Source organism: Chelonia mydas, chromosome 3, assembly GCF_015237465.2.
Source record: "Chelonia mydas isolate rCheMyd1 chromosome 3, rCheMyd1.pri.v2, whole genome shotgun sequence".
Lineage (NCBI taxonomy): Eukaryota > Metazoa > Chordata > Testudines > Cheloniidae > Chelonia > Chelonia mydas.
Genome location: NC_057851.1, coordinates 15,837,912 through 15,854,040, shown reverse-complemented (window position 1 = coordinate 15,854,040; position 16,129 = coordinate 15,837,912).

Genomic DNA, 16,129 nt, shown 5'->3' with positions numbered 1-16,129 from the left:
GTGGCCAGTTTATATCCATTTGTTCTTGTGTCCACATTGGTACTGAGCTTAAATAATTCCTCTCTCTCTCTGGTATTTATCCCTCTGATATATTTATAGAGAGCAATCATATTTCCCCTCAACCTTCTTTTAGTTAGGCTAAACAAGCCAAGCTCCCTGAGTCTCCTTTCATAAGACAAGTTTTCCATTCCTCGGATCATCCTAGTAGCCCTTCTCTGTACCTGTTCCAGTTTGAATTCATCCTTCTTAAACATGGGAGACCAGAACTGCACACAGTATTCCACGTGAGGTCTCACCAGTGCCTTTTATAACGGTACTAAAACCTCCTTATCCCTACTGGAAATACCTCTCCTGATGCATCCCAAGATCGCATTAGCCTTTTTCACAGCCATATCACATTGGCGGCTCATAGTCATCCTATAATCAACCAGTACTCCAAGGTCCTTTTCCTCCTCCGTTACTTCTAATTGATGCGTCCCTAGCTTATAACTAAAATTCTTGTTATTAATCCCTAAATGCATGACCTTACACTTCTCACTATTAAATTTCATCCTATTACTATTACTCCAGTTTACAAGGTCATCCAGATCCTCCTGTAGGGTATCCCTGTCCTCTAAATTGGCAATACCTCCCAGCTTTGTATCATCCGCAAACTTTATTAGCGCACTCCCACTTTTTGTGCCAAGGTCAGTAATAAAAAGATTAAATAAGATTGGTCCCAAAACCGATCCTTGAGGAACTCCACTGGTAACCTCCCTCCAGCCTGACAGTTCACCTTTCAGTAGGACCCGTTGTAGTCTCCCCTTTAACCAATTCCTTATCCACCTTTCAATTTTCCTATTGATCCCCATCTTATCCAACTTAACTAATAATTCCCCATGTGGCACGGTATCAAATGCCTTACTAAAATCCAGGTAAATTAGATCCACTGCGTTTCCTTTGTCTAAAAAATCTGTTACTTTCTCAAAGAAGGAGATCAGGTTGGTTTGGCATGATCTACTTTTTGTAAAACCATGTTGTATTTTGTCCCATTTACCATTGACTTCAATGTCCTTAACTACCTTCTCCTTCAAAATTTTTTCCAAGACCTTACATACTACAGATGTCAAACTAACAGGCCTATAATTATCCGAATCACTTTTTTTCCCTTTCTTAAAAATAGGAACTATGTTAGCAATTCTCCAATCATACGGTACAACCCCTGAGTTTACAGATTCATTAAAAATTCTTGCTAATGGGCTTGCAATTTCTTTTGCCAATTCCTTTAATATTCTTGGATGAAGATTATCTGGGCCCCCCGATTTAGTCCCATTAAGCTGTTTGAGTTTCGCTTCTACCTCAAATATGGTGATGTCTACCTCCATATCCTCATTCCCATTTGTCATTACCATTATCCCTAAGATCCTCTTTAGTCTTATTAAAGACTGAGGCAAAGTATTTGTTTAGATATTGGGCCATGCCTAGATTATCCTTGACCTCCACTCCATCCTCAGTGTTTAGCGGTCCCACTTCTTCTTTCTTTGTTTTCTTCTTATTTATATGACTATAGAACCTTTTACTATTGGTTTTAATTCCCTTTGCAAGGTCCAACTCTACTTGACTTTTAGCCTGTCTCACTTTATCCCTACATGTTCTGACTTCAATAAGGTAGCTTTCCTTCCTGATCCCTCCCTTCTTCCACTCCCTATATGCTTTCTGTTTTTTCTTACTTTGCTGGACTCTGTTACCCTTTAAGGGGGCGAACACAACTGGTGACCTGGCTGGAGTCCCTACCTACTGGAAGGGGGGTTGTCATAGCACCAGAGCAATTTCTGGCAGTGGATCCCAGCTGGGAGTCAGTGACAGAACCACTAGGTGGCACCACTGGTAAGACCAGTCCTGTCACCCCATGATTAAACAATACATGTCAGAACCTCTATCTCAGCTTTTAGCAATGCTGCCTAAGTTGTTTCCCATATAAAAGCTTTCTGCTCTTCTATTTCTTATTGGCAGGCCTGAATTTTGCAACATGGTAGCTCCAAAGTAAGACAAAATACTTGATTTAATCCCATAATGAATTGTTCTTAATAAGCAATGGATTTGGGGGTTTCACTCATACATTCCTAAAATACTGCACTGGGAAAAGTCCAATAGGTTGAGGAAAAACTCAGGATATACTGTATATTAGGAAAAGTATTCAGTTGCGAGATGAACCTTGTAAAAAAGGTAATGACAAATACTGTAGCAAAGCAGGAAAGAAGCCAGGAGAAAAAAGTAAGCCAACAAAACAGAAAAGAAAATCTAAATGATGGAGTGAATTGAATAAATAGAGAGAGAGAGAGTAAATATAACATAAAACAAGCTGGCTGATTGGAAAACAGAAGAGCCATCAAAATAAAAACACAGATTTATGGAATGGTATAGAAAGTTAATGAGACAGATAAAAGGTTAGCAAGCTCATCTGAAAAAAACAAAAGATAGTGAACAGAGGCACTGGTTGGCTGAAAGGCTTGGTAAGTGGGTCAGAAGCACTTCTGTTTGAATCCCCCTTAGGTTGTTAGTGACTGACAGCTATCATCTCATCGATGTTTGGTAACTGATGTGAAACGAGTTTCTGGTCTCATTCCAGTATCTAATCAGTGTTTGCAGCACAGAGGCCATAATCACAATTGGCACTTAGGCCCAGATCTACAAAAGTATTTAAATTCCTAACTTCCATTGAAATCAATAGAAGTTTAGGAGCCTAAAAATCTTTGTGGATCTGGGCCTTAGTTAGCAAACTCGTTAGCAGTCTCAGCAGAGCAGTCTAGGGCTCAATTGGCATTGGATCTGATCTCTTTCACTTGCCCTTGCCTAGACATAATGAGTTGTAGTGATCATGCCTGGAGCAAGTGGATAAGCCTGGCTAGGTGCTAAGTAAATTGACTTGATCTCTGTAATCATGGGTTCTTCTCTGACATACCCAGGCCCAAGTAAATCAAGCTGTGGGGCACGGCATTCAAAAGAAACATCTACATTTATCATGCCACAATATTTGTCTTCATCATGGCACAGTAACTGCAGAATTCTCTATAGTTACAATGAACAAATAGCAAGGTAAATGGAACTGAAGTGGATGGTAAATGTGAATTTTTTTTAATGGTACCCACTGTATCCTGTAGTGTGCTTCTCAGAACCCACCAAAGGAGTATGAAGTAGCTAATTCCATCAATTTATTGAATGAGATTTCAACAGAAGTTCAGTTAAGACTTCAGCCTCACTACCTGCCAAGGTCTATCTACCAAGGTCAAAATTTTCAAAAGTGGCCACTGGTTTTGGGGTGTCAAGTTAGGCATCCAGAAAATGGAGTCACCTGCAATCAGGTGTCTCTACCTAAAGAGCACTCCTGTCAGAACAAAGGGTACAAAATTGCGACAATTCCATCTACACACTGAGTCTGTGTGACTGACTGAAACAGCATGTAGAACATTTAATGGCTCTCTTGAGATCTGAGGAAGTTAAAGCTATAATGACAGGTTGTCTCCTCTGAGACAGTGAAGAATGTAATGATTTTGAGTTCTCCCAGTGTCAAAGCTCCTTCAAAGTGTGGGTCTTGTGGAGTCCCCATTAGGGACTGCAGTCTAGGACATAGTGGGTCAGAGGCTTCTCACTGGGAAACATGTTTGTTCTAAAGCAGATGGCATCTGTCAGGTTAGGTGATTTCTGATTTAGCGTGGTTCTTCACAAACGACTACACAAGGACTACAGTGAAACTCCCAAGACACTCTACTTGCTTGTCATTATCTGTATTTAATTTCAATGTATCTGGTGTTTTCTGTGACTGAAATACTGACCTGCACAAACAGTGAGAGTTTGATGGTGGCATAAGCAGCTCAGGCTACTTCAGTGCTCTGATGTCCATGTGTTGTGTGACACCACCATTATACTATTGCAAGAGCCAAAATTACTCTGGCAGCGGAGGTAAAACTGACAAAAATGAAAAACACAAAGGGAGGTAGAACGGGAGAAGAGAAATTTTAAGATACCACTTGGTAAAGAAACTCAATTAAAAAGAAAAGGAGTACTTGTGGCACCTTAGAGACTAACCAATTTATTTGAGCATAAGCTTTTGTGAGCTACAGCTCACTTCATCTGTAGCTCACAAAAGCTTATGCTCAAATAAATTGGTTAGTCTCTAAGGTGCCACAAGTACTCCTTTTCTTTTTGCGAATACAGACTAACACGGCTGCTACTCTGAAACCTGTCAATTAAAAAGAAAAGTGACCTAAGGTGGTCTGAGGCATCAACTGCCAGACACAGCACATTATTGTTAGAGAAATAGGATGGTCCCATGGTTAGGGTGCTAGCCCAGAACTTTGGCATCCTGGGTTGCAATCCCTTGCTCTGCCCACAGACTTCCTGTGTGACCTGGCACAAGTCACTAAGGGCCAGCTCCTTGAAGATATCTAAATGCCTAACTCCTGCTGAAATCAGTAAGGTGCTTAAATACCTTTTGGGGATCTAGGTCTTGGGTCTTGTCTGCTTGAACAACTAGATACCAGCAAGCTGGAGTGTAAATCTACCTCACAGCACCCCTCTGAGGCAGATGAGGAACTGAGGCCCATAAGCCCAGATCCTCAAAGGTGATTTCAGTGGAAGTTAGGAGCCTGATTTCTTTTGAGGATCTGGGCTAGAGAGAGTTAGGGCTTCTCTACATGAACAATTAGATCACAGCAAGCTAGGGTGTGAATCTACCCTGCACTAGCTTGCTGTGGACTAACCATCTGTGTGGACCCTGCTGATGAACAATAGCTGTTCATTAATGCCCTTTGATCTAGCCCCATTTCAAAGAAATCAATGAGAGTTACGTGCCTAAATACCTCTGAGGAGCTGTGCCTGAGTTCCTCATCTGCAAAATTGGGATAATACAAACTTCCCTGCCTCATAGGGGTGTTGTGAGGATAAATACATTAAATAATATGACATGATATGATAAAGGGAGTTATATATGTATATGATATGAATAATATTTATTTTATAGTGGTGTGGTGCTGATTGAAATTTTTGGAAACTTGAAAAAAAATGCAGAGAGAATTTTTTATAAAATATTCGTGAATCCCCATATCCCCACCTCCTTTACCAGCTTTACAGTAGCATATAAGGATCTCAAACAGGGATTGGGGCCCCATTTTACTAGGTGGCTTAAAACCAAAAACACAAATACAGTTCCTACTCACAATCTAGGATTTGGGCAATACACAGAAGAAGGATGAGCTAACACACAAGGGGAAGAGTTGTGGGAGGACAAGGTAAGAGCAGAGACAGGAATGATTGCTTAAGTTATTAGTCACAGCACAAAATTATCCTCTTTCTCCATTTTGTTTTTAACTCAAAGAATTTGGGAAACCACGTGGGGGGAAAATGTGAGTTTTATTAGCTGTAAGCTAGTGAAGGCTGCAGAAGCAGCAATCAGTGGGAGATCCTATAATGGCAGTGGCATAAAAGAGCAAAGAGCCAGAGTCCGTTGAGAGTACTACCTCCTGGTGTGGCGATGTAGCTATTCAGCTGGTTTAATTTCAAATGGGCTTGTGGCCCCTGAGGTTTCAGGTTAAAACTCAGCCACCACTCAGAAAATGGCTGGATGTTCCAAGGCCAACATATGCTGAGGTCACAACTGATTTGTCATTGAAATCTGTTTTAAGGTCAGCTGGCCCTTTAAGGGTTCAGCTTTACTTGTGCCAGGATTAGCCTCCCCCTGCCCAACTGCAGGGAAAGTGTACAGGGGTCACATAACTAAGGGAGCAGGTGACTGAGAACAGGTCTATTAGGAGACATAAGGGCATCCCGTGGGCATTCAGGGGAAGATTCTATGGAGAGAGACATGGGAGTGTATGCTCTATTAAAGAGCAGAGGGCTGGCAAAGAAAAGCCAGTGAGGAGGCCTTGGTTGGTAAATAGGAACAGTCCTTGGAAAGGAAAATCAGGGCAGTTTAAGCTATCAGGCAGATGGCCTGATGGTTTGCAGTCCAAGAGCTTGGGTTCCCCCTATGCTGTCGCTGTGTAAGGTGACACAGCCACGTTTGTCCACATGGGGAAGAAGAGGCTGACTAGAACCCAGGAGGACTGAAAGTCTGAGCTAGGAGAAGGGCTAAATGCTGTCATAGAAGGGGACAGACCCTAAGAGGAAGAGTTATGCCCAGCCAGAGTCTGGGATGAAAGACTGCTTCTTGTTTCCCTCTAGGACTTCCGGTAACTTTGTGTCTTAGCCAGAGGACTAATTCTCCTCTGTGACCTAATTAGGCTGGAAGCTGATGGATGCCTGAGAGACAAAAGTGAGGGACATTGAGGCAGTGGATGGGCCTGAAGCTAGCCCAGGTAAGCCCCTGCTACAAGCCATCAAGGATTTGCATAGCTTGCAAGGCACTGCATTTAGCCGTATGTAGTGGAAATCTATCAACTGCATGAAAAAACTTGTCCACAGTATGCATCCGATGAAGTGAGCTGTAGCTCACGAAAGCTTATGCTCAAATAAATTGGTTAGTCTCTAAGGTGCCACAAGTACTCCTTTTCTTTTTGCAAATACAGACTAACACGGCTGTTACTCTGAAATATATCAGGCTGGTTATTTTGAAATCTGTCTGACCCAAGGCCCCCAAAGTCTCTGAGCCTTGGTGCAATGCGGGTTCCAAATAGTGACTGGATCCTGTGGAAATGTGACAGGATGTCAGTCTTGCATGAAAATTCTGGACTAGAATGGGGTTTTTCTTGGAACAGGCCTGCTGTGAAGTAAATGATAAGGGTTAAACAGGCACCAGTGAGAAATTCTAACCACATTGCTTCTTAATATGCCTTAATACTTCTTGTGGGGTTGCAGCAGGAGACTGTTACTGTACATCAATTATGTGTCTTATAAAAGCCAGAAATACAGCATTGTTCAATACAACTAGTGTCTAAATACTTAGTTAATACTAGCTACTCTTCCATAAAATCTATCAGAGTTTACTGTTCATCCCTTAGCTGGCACGAGCTTTTTAATAGGGCTGTCAATTAATGGCAGTTAACAAATATTTGCACCCGTAAAAATGATAAACAAAAGAAATAGTATTTTTCAATTCACCTTATACAAGTACTGTAGTGCAATCTCTATCATGAAAGTGTAACTTACAAATGTAGATTTTTTTTTTGTTACGTAACTGCACTCAAAAACAAAACAGTGTAAAACTTTAGAGCCTATAAGTCCACTGAGTCCTACTTCTTGTTTAGCTAATTGCTAAGACAAACAAGTTTGTTTACATTTACAGGAGATACTGCTGCCTGTTTCTTATTTACAATGTCACCTGAAAGTGAGAACAGGCATTTCCATGGCACTTTTGTAGCTGGCATTGCAAGGTATTTACGTGCAAGATATGCTAAACATTCGTATGCCCCTTCATGCTTCAACCACCATTCTGGAGGACATAGAATCATAGAATATCAGGGTTGGAAGGGACCTCAGGAGGTCATCTAGTCCAACCCCCTGCTCAAAGCAGGACCAATCCCCAACTAAATCATCCCACCCAGGGCTTTGTCAAGCCTGACCTTAAAAATATCTAAGGCAGGAGATTCCACCACCTCCCTAGGTAACGCATTCCAGTGTTTCACCACCCTCCTAGTGAAAAAGTTTTTCCTAATATCCAACCTAAACCTCCCCCACTGAAACTTGAGACCATTACTCCTTATTCTGTCATCAGCGACCACTGAGAACAGTCTAGATCCATCCTCTTTGGAACCCCCTTTCAGGTAGTTGAAAGCAGCTATCAAATCCCCCCTCATTCTTCTCTTCCGCAGACTAAACAATCGCAGTTCCCTCAGCCTCTCCTCATAAGTCATGTGTTCCAGTCCCCTAATCATTTTTGTTGCCCTCCGCTGGATGCTTTCCAATTTTTCCACATCCTTCTTGTAGTGTGGGGCCCAAAACTGGACACAGTACTCCAGATGAGGCCTCACCAATGTCGAATAGAGGGGAACGATCACGTCCCTCGATCATGCTTCCATGCTGATGATGATGGTTAAAAAATAGTGCATTAATTAAATTTGTGACTGAACTCCTTGGAGGAGAACTGTATGTCTCTCGTTCTGTTTTACCTGCATTCTGCCATATATTTCATGTGATAGCAGTCTCGGATGATGACCCGGCACATGTTCATTTTAAGAACACTTTCACTGCAGATTTGACAAAATGCAAAGAAGGTACCAATGTGAGATTTCTAAAAATAGCTACAGCACTCAACCCATGGTTTAAGAATCTGAAGTGCCTTCCAAAATCTGAGAGGAACGAGGTGTGGAGCATGCTTTCAGAAGTCTTTAAAGAGCAACACTCTAATGCGGAAACTACAGAAACTGAACCACAAAAAAAGAAAATCAACCTTCTGCTGGTGGCATCTGACTCAGACGATGAAAATGAACATGTGTCGATCCACTCTGCTTTGAAATCATTATCGAGCAGAACCTGTCATCAGCATGAACACGCATCCTCTGGAATGGTGGTTGAAGCATGAAGGGACATATGAATCTTTCGCGCATCTGGCATGTAAATATCTTGTGACGCTGGTTACAACAGTGCCATACAAATGCCTGTTCTCACTTTCAGGTGACATTGTAAACAAAAAGCGGGCAGCATTATCTTTTACAAATGTAACCAAACTTGTTTGTCTGAGCGACTGGCTGAAGTAGGACTGGGTGGACTTGTAGGCTGTAAAGTTTTACACTGTTTTGTTTTTGAGTGCAGTTATGTAACAAAAAAAAAAATGAACATTTGTAAGTTACACTTTTATGATAGAGATTGCACTACAGTACTTGTATTAGGTGAACTGAAATATACTATTTCTTTTGTTTTTTACAGTGCAAATATTTGTAATAAAAATTAATATAAAGTGAGCACTGTACACTTTGTATTCTGTGTTGTAATTGAAATCAATATATTTGAAAATGTAGAAAATATCCCAAAATATTTAAATAAATGGTATTCTATTAGTGTTTAACAGTGCGATCAATCACGATTCAGTTTTTTAATTGCTTGACAGCCCTACTTTTTAATCTAAATGGTGTTCTCAACTGACGCAGGGAGAATTGAACTGTTCTGATAAAGAAAAATCTTTGCCCTGAAACTAAACTGAATCCATTTTCTTCTGAGTTCACTAACTTGTAGAAATGATTGGCTCAGCTCTCCTACTGGTGTGAATTGTTGAAGCTCCACTGAAGTGAAAGGCACAGCACCAATTTACACAGGCTGAACATCTGGCTTATTTTCTAGTTTCACTTAGCTCAGCAACTGCTGGATTCTGGTGCAAATGGAATTGCTACAAACCTACAAGGAAGGCTGTTAGTATTCCTTCAGGATGGTGGAACCAGGAAGCACTCAAAATTACAAGGCTGACTTTTTGCATGCTGCCTTTCAGTAGAGGATCTTAAAGAGCTTCACAAATGCCTAACAGTGCGGTAGGTGTAATAACCATACAGCTAAGGTTTCAGAGTAGCAGCCGTGTTAGTCTGTATTCGCAAAAAGACAAGGAGTACTTGTGGCACTTTAGAGACTAACCAATTTATTTGAGCATAAGCTTTCGTGAGCTACAGCTCACTTCATCGGATGCATTCAGTGGAAAATACAGTGAGGAGATTTATATACACACAGAACATGAAAAAACGGGTGTTATGATACACACTGTAAGGAGAGTGATCACTATAGATGAGCTATTACCAGCAGGAGAGCGGGGGGAGGGGGGAAAACCTTTTGTAGTGATAATCAAGGTGGGCCATTTCCAGCAGTTAACAGGAATGTCTGAGGAACAGTGGGGGTTGGGGATGGGGGAAATACAGCTAAGGGTAGCCTAAAATTCCTTCTTACCTGTAAGGGGTTAAAAAGCTCAAATAACCTGGTTGGCACCTGACCAAAAGGACCAATGGGGAAAGAAGATACTTTCAAATCCGGGGAGGTGGGGGGGGGGGGGGAGGCAGCTTTGTTTGTGCTCTTTGTTTGTGTGTTCTCTAGGGAAGCAGAGAAGCATCAGGTCAGAAAACTCCTCCTCCTAAATCATCCTAAAATGAGTCTCAATATTGCAAAAAGAGTAAGTAAATAAGGCAAGGCGCGTTAGATTATCTTTTGTGTTTCGCTTGTGAATTTTCCCTGTGCTAAGAGGGAGGTTTATCCCTGTTTTTTTTTTTTTTTTTTTGGGGGGGGGGGACTTTAAAGTTTTGCCTAGAGGGGAATCCTCTGTGTTTTGAATCTGATGACCCTGTAAAGTTACCTTCCATCCTGATTTTACAGAGGTGCTTCTTTTACTTTTTTTTTCTTTATAATAAAGTTCTGTTTTTTAAGAATCTGGTTTACCTATTTGGTTAGTATATTATTCTCAAGCCTCCCCAGGAAAGGGGGTGAAGGGACTTGTGGGGATATTTTAGGGAAACAGGAACTCCAAGTGGTCCTTTTCCTGAATCTTTGTCTAACTCACTTGGTAGTGGCAGTAGTACCCATCCAAGGACAAGGAAGGATTTGTGCCTTGGGGAAGTTTTTAACCTAAGCTGGTAAAAATAAGCTTAGGGGGTCTTTCATGCGGGTCCCCACATCTGTACCCTAGAGTTCAAAGTGGGGAGAGAACCCTAACAGTAGGATAGGGATGTATAGGAATTGTTCAGGACAGGCAGGAGAATGCAGCACAGGGATGGAATTTAAAGTGGAAGGTTCCAACTTTATTACTTTTTAAATGGAATAAGGGGGAGGGCATTAGCCACCCCCTGCAAAATGCCAGCCATGGCTTTGTGCATAGTGCAATGTTAATGTTCTCAGTGCCAAAAAAACAATATTGAGGGTTTACTTGATTCAGCCTCCCTCTGAGATGGAAAGAGCAGGGTACACCTCAGTCTGTCAAGGTGTAAGGTCTCCCCTTGTTCCTCCAGGCTAAGGGTCCACCAGTTATCCCCTGGGTCTAATGTTTATCTCTGGGAGCTGGCCACTCTGACCCTGTCACTGGCCGCAAGGTACAATGAAACAATAAACTCTTATAAGTTTATAAACTTACAACTCTCAAATCCTGTCCTTACTGCTTATTAACACAAAACTCAGACTTCCAGGGTAGTGCAAGGAAGGTGAAAAAAGGACACTAGACCCCTTATCAGTCTGCGCCAAGTGAAAAATCCCACCCTGATTCCCTAAATTAGTCACTGGTCAGACCCACACAGAATCTTTGAATCACAGTTCAAACCATACCTCCATTATAGGTAGGGCCCTACCAAATTCATGACCATGAAAAACGCGTCAGGGACCATGAAATCTGGTCTCCCTCCGTGAAATGTGGTCTTTTGTGTGTTTTTACCCTATACGATACAGCTTTCATGGGGGAGACCAGCGTTTCTCAAACTCGGGGTCCTGACCCAAAACGGGAGTTGCAGGGGGGTCGCAAGGCTTTTTTTATGGGAGGTTGTGGTATTGCCACCCTTACCACTGTGCTGCCTTCAGAGCTGGGTGGCCGGAGCGTGGCAGCTGTTGGCCAAATGCCCAGCTCTGAAGGCAGTGCCCTGCCAGCAGCAGCACAGAAATAAGGTTGGCAATACCGTACCCTGCCACCCTTACTTCTGCACGGCTGCTAGCGGCGGCTCTGCCTTCAGAACTGGGCTCTGGGCCAGCAGGCGCTGCTCTCCAGCTGCCCCGCTCTGAAGGCAGCACCCTGCCAGCAGCAGTGCAGAAGTAAGGGTGGCACTATCACAGCCCCTCTACAATAACCGTGCGACCCCCTCACAACTCCTTTTCGGGTCAGGACTGTTAGGGGGCTTATTCCTTCTCCCACTTACTTCCCTGGTCCTTCTCCCATGAACAGAGAGCAACAATACCCGAAGTCCATAGGTGCAAACAATTCGATGTTTATTGGGGTGAACTTCCAGCAAGCAGGATTCCAGTTTCCTTCCTTAGTGTCCCCCTTCCCAGCTCTGACACCACAGAGCCTTACACCTGTGTCCCTGTTCCCATTCCTGCCCTTAGCAAAACATGATTCCAATTTCCTTACCCCCATTCCCTGTTCCCATCCCCCCCCACACCCCCTCACTTCCTGATTGGCTGCAGACTATATAGTAAAACTTGAGTTCTACTTAGCTATACCTTAACCAATCATTTTCCTGAAATTTAACTAACCAGTCCTAACATATTGTAACATGATTATGTAACCAATCATGTCCCACCACCTTAATTAGTTTACACCCAGCAAAATTAATTATACAGCAGACAGGAACAATCACAGAACCAGACAGAGATTATACAGACAAACAATAGCAAAGTGGGAACTATAATGACAACACAATACAGAAGTGAGGATTTCACATCCCAGCTATTGGTAAGTGAGTTCTTGCCAGACAGGATGCTATCAAACTAAGTTTCCTTTTACATTTTCTAGGCACTTCCCTTTCTCTGGAGGGGATAGGCATTATCAGGACAGGATTGTATTCCTAACAGCCCAATAGCACCTTATTTCAATGTGACTAGTTTGGAATGTGAGGATGTGACCATTCGCTTCCCAGCTTATGGCTGCCTCTGTTGCTTAGCCAGAGGCCTTAGCCTAAGAACTGGGCCTCAAACTGTCACAGTAAGAGAAGGCCCTTACACTGGCAGACAGTGATTTTGATTCTTTCTTTTATACCTCTAACTAGCCAAGTGATAAGAATACACCTAAATTCTTCGAGTACAGGCCTTTACCGACAGGCCTGAATATCTATATCCTAACAAGGACCCCTAAAATTACAACTCTGTGAAATTTCAGATTTAAACAGCTGAAATAATGAAATTTGCGATTTTTAAAATCCTGCAATTGACCAAAATAGACTGTGAATTTGGTAGAGCCCTAATTATGGGCCAAGGCAGCAGAATAGCTGCTGTCGCTGCTTCAAGGGTGTTGCATTCATGAAGGGGAAGGCAAAAGAGACAGTTGACTCCCCCTGACCACAGCATAGCCAATAGCAGCCGAGAGAGGCAAAAAACCCCGTTACTTAAGTACTTTGCTGGATCTGGCAATCACACAGGAAAGCGCCAGACGGTGCAGCACCACACACAACTTCCTGCAGCACCTTCTGAGGTCTCTCATCCAGGCATTGGCCCAGCTTGCCCTTGTTTAACTTGCAAGCTATTATAGCAGTGTCATAATGCTGGCTGGGGTCTGTAGTATATCCAAGTGGGTGTGGCCTCCCAGGTGGGCCCAAGAAGTAACTCTGAGAGGAAGCTCAGGGTGTGGGTGTACTTCTGGCATGCGGCAGAAAGCAAAACTGTTGCTCCAGCAGCAGGAGGAGAGCTGCCTCCTGCTTGAGTGGGTCAGGAATTTTGCTGAAACTGTTTTTTGTCAGAAAGAGTGTTTTGTCCAAACATTCCACTTTTGGTGAAAAATTTGTGAGGAAAAGATTATCAGGTTCAGGTTGGAATTTCAAGACAGCAGCAGCTAACCTGCCTGTCCCCCTAGCCTGGTGGTTAGGACACTCACCTGGGATTCATAGATTCCAAGGCCAGAAGGGACCATTGTGATCATCAAGCCATAGAACTTTCCCTCAACATTCCTAGAGCAGATCTTTTAGAAAAAAAATCCCATCTTGATTGAAAAATTGTCAGTGATGGAGAATCCACCACAACCCTTGGGAAATTGTTCAAATGGTTAAATGCTCTCACGGTTAAAAATTTATGCCTTATTTCCAGTCTCAATTTTTCTAGCGTCAACTTCCAGGCATTGGATTGTGTTGCATCTTTCTTTGCTAGATTGATTAAATATTTGTTCCCTATGTAGATTCTTATAGACCGTGATCAAGTCACCCCTTAATCTTGTCTCTATTAAGATAAATATATTGAGGTTCTTGAGTCTATAAGGCATGTTTTCTAATCCTTTAGTCATTCTCGAGGCTCAAATCTGAACCCACTCCAATTTATCAACATCCTTCTTGAATAGTGGGCACCAGAACTGGACACAGCTTTCTAGCAGCAATTGCACCAGTCCAAGCCCAGAGGTAAAATAACCACTCTCCTTCTACTAGAGATTCCCTTGTTTATGCATCCCAGGATGACCTTAGATTTTTTGGCCACAGCATCACACTGGGAGCTCATGTTCAGCTAATTATCCATCACGACCCGCAAATCTTTTTCAGAGTGCTTCCCAGGATGGAGTCCACCACCCTGTAAGTATGGCCTACATTAGTTATTCCTAGGCATATACATTTACATTTAGCCATATTAAAGCACATTATATGCTTGCACCCAGTTTACCAAGCAATCCAAATTGCTCTGAATCAGTGACTTGTCCTCTCCATTATTTACCACTTTTTGTGTAATCTGCAAACTTCATCAGTGATGATTTTGTTTTCTTCCAGGCCATCGATTAAGATGTTAAATACCACAGGGCCAAAAACTGAAACCTGTGGGATCTCACCAGAAACAGACCCGCTCCATGACAATTCCCCATATCAAATTACAATTTGAGATCTACCAGTTAGCCAGTTTATAATCCGTTTAATGTGTGCCATGTTAATTATATATTGATTTAGTTTTTTAATCAAAATATCTTGCAATACCACCTCAAATGCCTTACAGAAGTATATTACATCAATGCTCGTACCTTTATTAACCAAATTTGTAATCTCATTAAAAAAGATGCCAAGTTAGTTTGCCACGACCTATTTGCAATAAACCCACACTGATCTGCATTAATTTTATTACCCTCCTTTAATTCTTTATTAATCAAATCCCATAACAGCTGCTCCATTATCTTGCCAGGAAGTGACGTCAGGGCGACAGGCCTTTAATTACCGGGGTCATCTTGTTTAAAAATTGGCACATTAGCTTTCTTCCAGTGTTCTGGAACTTGCCCAGTGCTCCAAGACTTGTTGAAAATTAGCATTAATGGTCCAGCGAGCTCCTCATTCAGCTCTTTAAAAACTTTTGGATGCAAGCTATCTGGACCCTCTGATTTAAAAATGTTGAATGCAGGATACACAAGTGAAAGTTCCTAGTCTGCATCACGCATGGCAGGGATTTGAACCCGGCTCTCCTGTGTTCCACCTGAGTGCCTTGACCCCTAGATTATTGGGTGGAAAGGGGGTGCTCTCTCATTTATTGCAAAGAAAAAAAAGTCTCTGTTTCATCCTAGTGAGGAATGGAATACCATTTAAACTGTCACACTTTTATGGGATAGGAAAACCATTTGCTACCCACTTCTGTTCTGTATCCTCTTCCGGGACTGAGTGAGCATTCTGTTTATGAGCCTGTGCCCCTCTTGCGATTCTGGGGATTCTGTTTGTGCTGACTTGCCAATAATGAGACTGTGTAGTCCCAAATAGCATTACAGGAACACAGCCTGGCATGGTATCTCTCCAGGTGACCTCAAAAAACCATTTTTTCTTAGGTAAGTCCTTCCCCCTTAGTAAGCAGAATAAGTGGCAGTTGTCAGTGTTTTAGAGTTATAGGAAACCTTGTATTTTTTTAATACAAATATCTGTATGTCATGCTGCACATGTCCGGAACACTGTACTTGCAGTGGAATGGCAGCAAAAGATTTTCAGTGAATTTTATTTTATTTTATAATCTTCTTTTAGGCAAAGGAAAGAGTCACTGGGGTGTGCTGAAGTTACTGAGGCATTTGTTAGCATTTCCCTTAGCAGCATGCTGTATCATGCCGTTTAGACTTACATTCATTTTTTATTGAGTTCTGAATACATTTCATTTTAAAATTTTGCCTATTTTTATACATAGTCCTTTGTAAAGCTCTGAGACCTATGGATGAGAAGTACTATAAGAGAACTAAGCATTATTCCCAAACCTCGCATGTTCAATTGTCTATCTCTAAATACAGTTTTTGTTAGCGGGTGCTACACTCTTCAGTAAAATTTTAGGCAATTGACGTAAATAACAAGGATGATGCAGTTTCATGGAGATTTGTATGAAAAAAGCTATATTTGATCTGTGCAAATACAGAATATTGATATATTAGTCTCCAGGAATTTTCAAGTAAGAACGAGCCCTGCAAGTTTGACCAAGTGCTGCATAACATACAAAAAGGGTTCCCGGACTCTCTTCAGAAGAGCCGGGGTGCCCACCCATGTTTCCTGCTCCAATTCCAATTTGGATAATTATGTTCTACCTTCCTAAACTTTGCTTGTATTTTCTACTGACTACAGTA